This window comes from Diadema antillarum, unplaced genomic scaffold, assembly GCF_040938485.1.
Source record: "Diadema antillarum isolate AM-2024a unplaced genomic scaffold, OU_Dant_1.0 seq00000384_RagTag, whole genome shotgun sequence".
Lineage (NCBI taxonomy): Eukaryota > Metazoa > Echinodermata > Echinoidea > Diadematoida > Diadematidae > Diadema > Diadema antillarum.
The window spans coordinates 27,635-35,326 of NW_027271382.1; positions in this window are offsets into that span (position 1 = coordinate 27,635).

Genomic DNA, 7,692 nt, shown 5'->3' on the forward strand with positions numbered 1-7,692 from the left:
TTGATTCCGGCGACACAAAGTACTTTTTGTTTGCCCGGTAACTTGTTAAAATGATTAAAAACAGAAGTGAACAAGTGGGTACTATACATGTGCATATATGCGGTAATGCGATACTGTATCAGCGGCAACGCCTAATTTGCATATTTCACTTCTTAATTTGCATATATAAGTGAAAGTTATGAACAAATGATGACCTAGCTATTGTCTTTGCACCTTAATTTCTGAAATTATTACTATTTCTGCATGTCTAGGGAGATTTTATGAAAATTAGATCATCGAAACACCTTAAAAAGCAATGAATTGGCGGCCATTTTGTTTATGCAAATTAGATGCTCTTAGACTCAAAATTCCGCTTGGGAACCGGAATTTTTGGATTCAGCGTACTTGAATTATACAAAATAGACCGGTTCCCAACTTTTACTAAAAAATGCCTCTAACAGTCATATTTTCCCCAAATCCCACTAGACTAGTCTAGTGGGATTTCTGAAAAAGGGCTCTCTAAAATGGTGTTAGAGGCATTTTTGAGTAAAAGTTGGGAACCGGTCTGTTTTACCTAATTTGAGTATGCTGAATCCGAAAAATCCGGTTCCCAAGCGAAATTCACCGATCTTGACCATCTAATTTGCATAAACAAAATGGCTGCCAAGCTACAGAAATTATCAGTTTCAGATACGCATTTTCTAGCAATTCTTTGCAAACAAGCTGGAAAAAGTGATTCGAAATGTTTGTACAGAGAATAGAATTACCAATTTATAAGGGATAAACGTTTCTCAGGTGGTAAAATGTATATTTTATTCATAATTATGCAAATTAGGACTGCAATATGCAGATAAATATGTATATATATACATTAACACTGGAAGAGTAATTTTGACATTTTTTATTTCTTGAGAGGCAAATTAAATACTAAATATGTAGACTTTAAGGTTTTGAGGGTCAGGAAAACTCCGGTTCCCAATCGAAATTCACCGATCTTGACCATCTAATGAGCATAAACAAAATGGCTGCCCAGCCACAGAAATTGTCAGTTTCGGGCACGGATTTTCTAGAAATTCTTTGCAAACGAGCTGGAAAAAAAAGTGATTTAATATTTTGTACATAAAATAGAAGTAGCAATTTGAGGGATAAACGTTTCTCAGATGGTAAATAGTATATATTCTATTCATAATTACGCAAATTAGTACTGAAATATGCAGATAAATATATATTAACACTGGAAGAGTAATTGTTATAATGTTTTTCTTGAGAGGCAAGTTAAACACTAAAGATGTAAACTTTAAGGTTTTGAGGGTTAGGAAAACTCCGGTTCCCAAGCAAAATTCACCGATCTTGACCATCTAATTTGCATTAAAAAAATGGCTGCCCAGCCACAGAAATTGTGAATTTTAGACACGCATTTTCTTGATTTTTTTTTTTTTTTTTTTTGTAAACGAGCTGGAAAAAAAAAGTTATTTGAAATCTGTGTACATAGAATGGAATTAGCAACTTGAGGGATAAACGTTTCTCAGGTGGTAAATAATACATTTCTTTCATAATTATGCAAATTAGTACTGAAATATGCAGATAAATATATATCACCACTGGAAGATTTTTTATATTTTTTTTTCTTGAGAGGGAAGTTAAGAACACTAGATATATACACTTGAAGGTTGGAGGGTTAGATGAAATCAGAATCCCTTCTCAGTGGTATCAAAATAAATGTAAATACATGTATTGTAATCGGTATGCAAATTATATGTAGGCTTCATGAGTTTTATGCGCATGCAGTTCATTCAATAGCCTATATACCCTGATAAAATTTTATTTTTCAAATCCTCTAAAATGGTCCTTTTGGATTTTTTTAAAGAATTCAAGTTAGGAACCCGATTCTTAACCAAAAATGATTGCGCTTGGGCAAAAACAAAAACAACAAAAAAAACAAAAACAAAACAAAACAAAAACGGGTCTTTTTCAAGCGAATGAACTTTAACATCTAATTTGCATAATACATACAAAATAGCTGCAATATTGCCATAAAATTGTTAATATCATGAAAAATATTCTTAGTACATCGATAATCACAAAACGAATTGATGAAAACTCTCTCTACACGGATCATAACTCAACTTTTTATGGGTGGGGGGGGGGGGAATGTCATCGAACAATGCCATTTTATTCATATGCGACATCCATTACTGTATTGTTCCAGTATGCAAATCTGTAGCATTAGCACGGACATTCTATTTCCCAGTTAACCAGAGCATGGCAATCATATATATATGATAATATATACATGATTACATATGATTATATATAGCAAACATTCGTCTATAGGTTGAAATGGGATAGGTGGTTTTATTCTATTTTCTCTTATGAAGCGTTTTGGGTTTTTTTTTTTTTTGCAAGTCGACGAAAAATACCTTTAATGTCACAACAAACATTACTGTTGCCCCAATGAATAAACAAAATTATGTTGCAACTCCGTTAGATGAAATTATATATATAAGACTTGAGAAGGATCCATTGGAAAGTTAAGTTTGTAGAATAGCCGCGATCACACACTGGCAAAAGATCAAGAAGTTTAAGATCGCGATCTCCAAGATCTCAAAAGGCGCGGCCAAATTAGCAAATTATCGAAAAGTTTCAGATCGCAATCTTTAAGATCTTGAAGTTTTGCAAGTGCGTGTGACTGCAAACTTTCCGCGAAACTTCCCACTACAGCTAGGGATATTTCATTTTATAATGCTGTCCTCTCCAAACTTCTCGATCTCTTGCCAGTGTGACCGGACACCAAAAGATCGTGAAGACTTCGCGATCTTAAACTTTGCGATCTTTTGCCACTCTGACCGCGCCTTATCATGATAAACTTAAATAACGTTGTTAGAATAGCAGTGAGGGAGAAGAAATGGACAAAAAAAAAGACGTGTGGCACACATCCACCTATATTTGATCCTTCTACATCTGTTATAAGAATGTAACTTAGTCAACTTCCAAGACAGTTCGAACTCTGAAATTGCATCGGCCAGTGCAATCTGCGAAATAAGGGGTTTACACCTTCCTGTTCCTTTTTGTTTTTGTTTTCAGTATACTTGGATAACATGCCGCCAGTGATAACCACCAAGTATGATGCATTTCAGTTTATTCTTAACTTGACGACGCCACGCTCCTTTGTCTGTCTGACTTCTGATACATCTCACCAGGTGTGATTCAGATCATAGAAATGACATTCTTAGCAAACAAGCCTCTACAGCTTTAAGGGCCAGTGGATTGTAAGAACTAAGGAATAATGATAAATAATACTTATACTCATTAGAGACCATGTTACATACAGAAGATTCCACTTCATATCAGACGTAAATGGTTCAAGTTCTAGTTCAAGTTCGAATTTATTCGTTTTTCCACAATAAAATCATACAGACATAAATCTCACTTTCTTGAGTGACAGAAACAATGTATGTTAATTCGTACAAAGAAACCAACAATAATGAGAAAAACTAATAGTATCAATACATTGCAATTGTTGCAGAAGTAACGAAAATGAAAGAATTGTCAATATGCACTGTGTGAAAAAACGGAGGGACCCACTAAAAAGACAATGCTTGTAGAGTGTGGGCCCCTCTTGTATTAAAAACTCGATGCAAAATTTGACTAAATATAGCAACAAAGCAGCACGAAAAGTTTGGCATAAAAAAGTTTAGCAGCCCACTAAGAGACAGACGGACAAACAGTTACACACAAAACAATAACAAACGAAATAATGAGCATGAGACAATACTGGGACAGCAACAAGACTACTTATAGGGAAGAAAACTGACTCGACGACACGACAGGAAACAAGACTACAGCGCGACGAAGAGGTAACAAAATAGACAGGAGTAAGCAACAGAGACAACGATCATCGGAGGTTAGAGGAAGAAAGAGAAGAAGAAGAAAAGAAGAATATACAACAAACCCTTCAACTGCGAGGTATAAGTTAAAGAAGATCTTATCATAATCAAAGCTAAGGCAAAGGTAACAATAATGAAAAAAACGGCAATAAAGATTTTGCGGACGGGAAACAAAATAAGCCTATGAACTAATCTGATTCAGGGGGTCGTCATTATAGGATTGCAAAAGAAAAAAACTTCAATCTCCTTTTAAAGGAGTATATAGAGGGAGCAGATTTTATATCGTGGTTCAAGGAATTCCAATAATTAGGTCCAGTGTAAATAAGTGTATTCTTTGCTAAAATCGTTCGAAGAAGTGGTAAATGAAACTCGTTAGAGCGTCGGGTGGGGTAATTATGGAATGATTGATTTTTTTGGAACATAGAACCAAAGATAGGTGGCAGTAAACTGTTATCATACATATACATAAATTGGCCTAAGTTGTATAAAAATAATTCGTTAATTTTTAGTAGCTTATTACAGTTAAACAATACATTTGTATGTGAACGAGTGGGAGAATTGGAAATGATACGGAGGGCTTTCTTTTGCAATAATAACACTCTATTCAGCAGCGTCTGATGTGTATTGCCCCAAGCTAAAATTCCATAATGAAGGTAAGGGAATATCAAAGAGGAGTATAACACAAGTAATGTCTTTTCAGGAATATAAAATTTTAGTCTGTTCATAACACCTATATTTCGAGAGATGATTTTGCAAATATGATCAATATGTATTTTCCAAGAAAGTTTATTATCTACAAAAATACCAAGAAATTTGAAATATGACACATGACACATGGTCGCCATATGACACATGGTCGCCATTTTGCCTCTCATTATTATGCTTTATCAAGTATAGTTTTTGAATACCCACATTGTCACTTGAATTTCTGCCCAAGAATTAGGATATGGATCTTTTCATGGAGGACCTGGGTTTTCCACCACCTTCCGAACATGAAGTTATTTTTGTTCCCTTGAGAGATAACATCGATCCGATAGCTACCTTAAAGAGGCCTTCTTCCGTAGATACTGGAGTTGTGCTTTTTCTGCCAGATTGATACTGACAGTAGCACTCTTATTAAAGCAAGTGATCAATGACTCACAATCATCAAGGATGCTGCTTGTACGAGAAGAAAACTAAAGGGTTCCAAGAACATGGTTGTTATCAGTCGCCTTTATAAGAATGAACTTATATTCGATTCAAAAGATGCATCACACAAGCTCGTTTGGCACAAAAATATGTTCCGCCATTTTACCGACAAAAGTATACTGAACGCTCGAGAAGCAGTCCAACGACAATACTCCAGTATTTTTTAAAAAAGATAAAAAAGGATGAAAATCCTGCTCACTGTGCCAGACCTGATCTTTCTTCACCAGTAGACAATGGATGGGAACGTTTTGATCTGGTCTACAGCCTGTACAACTGATATATCTAGCTCCAATCCAAACAAACCCAATGCAAACCTTGCATGAATGTAGATCAATTTAGCTCGATTGAGAAATAGACTTTTTGACTCAGATTATGTTTCTTTTCAGCCAAAATATAAAGGTGTTGATGACTACAGTAATACAAAGTTCATCCTTCGTTTCTGTTTCCGACACTGTCCGAGATACCAGGATTTTTCTTACAATTTTTTTTTTTGCTTGAGCCTGCAGAGTGGGTGAAGAGATAAATTAAAAAAAAAACCATAAATTATGACGAGATTTATGAAAGTTGCCACCTGATTTTAAATTCAACAGATTGAAAATAATTATAAACCAATCTATCCAATGAAAAACGACAAAGTGCAGGGTGGATAAAGCGACCTTGCACTAATCCGTAGAGTAATATATAGTGATGTGCACAATCATGATTGCTCGATAACTTTGATGGCAAGACCTTGTGTTGGTGGCAAATATGTATAGAAAATGGGTGAATATTTGCATAATTTATTATGCAAATGAGATAATAGATATGTGTTGTTTAGTAGTTGCAGTTAATTTTTGCATCTCTTAATCACACCAGGTCTTGATATTGTTATAACTGTTATGAAACATATTCATATATTGCGGCAGTGCGTTGTAGAATCTCGAAACCTGCCTGGTCTACGGCCTCTTGAATATCAATTCGCAAACATATTTCATTTTAGTGTCATTCAGTTCTCCTTTATTGATTGATTCCAGTACTTGATTTACTTCGGACTCTGACGACATCATTATGTGCAACGTGATTGCCCGATATCTGTATTTTAGTACGCCAAGGTACATTTTGATAGCAAGACTTTGTTTTAGGGAATATATCCATAGAAATGGCCAACTATTTGTATAATTTATATGCAAATTAGATTATTAGGGTATTTCTAATAACTGTGTTTTTTTCTTGTATCTCCTTTATCACAAAAGAATCATCAACTTACGTCTTGATATTATAACTATAATGATTCAGATTCATATATCGCGGCAATGTGTTGTAGAATCTCGAAGCCTGTCGTAGTAAAGCCTCTTGCATACCAATTTGCATACGTTATTACAAATATTGTTATTCATTTTTTTTTATTCTGAATTGGTTGATTCCAGCACTTGATTTTCCTCGGACTCAGATGACAACATGTACACTTTGTTTGACCGATAGCATATCTATATTTTTCACTACGCCAAGGTACATTTTAATAGCAAAACATTGTTTAAGGGGAAAATATGCTGAGAAAATGGAAAAATATTTGCATAATTTATTATGCAAATGAGATGCATGTTTTGTTTTGATACATAAGGTTGGTTCTTGTATCTCTTTAGCACACTAGGAATCGTGAACCTCTTAATACAATGATAACTATCTTAAGAATTATGATTCAGATCCATATATTGCAGCAACGCGTTGTAGAATCTAGAATCCGGCCAGTTATGTATCCTCTTGTATACCAATTTGCATAGATATTTGCATAAGTTTAATTCAATTCTTTTGAATTGATTGAATTCTTTTGAATTGATTTATTTTGATTTGATTCCGGCGACACAAAGTACTTTTTGTTTGCCCGGTAACTTGTTAAAATGATTAAAAACAGAAGTGAACAAGTGGGTACTATACATGTGCATATATGCGGTAATGCGATACTGTATCAGCGGCAACGCCTAATTTGCATATTTCACTTCTTAATTTGCATATATAAGTGAAAGTTATGAACAAATGATGACCTAGCTATTGTCTTTGCACCTTAATTTCTGAAATTATTACTATTTCTGCATGTCTAGGGAGATTTTATGAAAATTAGATCATCGAAACACCTTAAAAAGCAATGAATTGGCGGCCATTTTGTTTATGCAAATTAGATGCTCTTAGACTCAAAATTCCGCTTGGGAACCGGAATTTTTGGATTCAGCGTACTTGAATTATACAAAATAGACCGGTTCCCAACTTTTACTAAAAAATGCCTCTAACAGTCATATTTTCCCCAAATCCCACTAGACTATTTCATGATTTAGTATCACCCTTCAAGTCGTAGGAGCTTCATATCTCGTAATGGTAACTTATGGCAATACATGCACATCCAAGAATCAGCAACTACACTTTTCTATGGTTAAGCGAAATGCAGTCACTCGATTACTTATCACAAACGTTCAAATTTGATGCAAACATGCAAACAAATGATGTTCTGTCAAGATGATATGATTGAATAACTAATATTTGATTAAGTGAAGATGGTGTTGTTGCTTTGTGATCTTACAGGACGAAGGAAAACTTCCCAATAATTTTATGACAACAAGATCAATGTTGTGATAATCTTATTCAAGTTGATTCAATTCAGTATTGT